Source organism: Geospiza fortis, unplaced genomic scaffold, assembly GCF_000277835.1.
Source record: "Geospiza fortis unplaced genomic scaffold, GeoFor_1.0 scaffold171, whole genome shotgun sequence".
Lineage (NCBI taxonomy): Eukaryota > Metazoa > Chordata > Aves > Passeriformes > Thraupidae > Geospiza > Geospiza fortis.
Window position 1 is genome coordinate 682,895 of NW_005054313.1, and position 322 is coordinate 683,216.

Consider the following 322-nt stretch of genomic DNA (forward strand, 5'->3'; position numbering starts at 1 on the left):
AGCGCGACCGAGCAGAGGTGAGAGCCGAGGCCAGGCCGCGCCGGGAGGGCGCTGCCATCTGCCTCTTGCTGCGAGGTTTTATCGCCTTCGGTGGGTTTTCAGCCGAGGAAGGGGAGGGAGCCGCTTGACTCAATCAGAAACGCAGCTTGTGTTTTTCGGAGGTTTGCTCCCTTCTTTCTTTATTTCCCGATATGAAATGAAACTTTGTAATATTTAAAGAGCGAGGCCTGACAACTCTGACTTCGCTCCTCAGCTCTTTAATCCTGCAGAGGAACTCCATGAGATGGGATGGCAAGGTTTATGAAGAGGTACCGATAGCTCA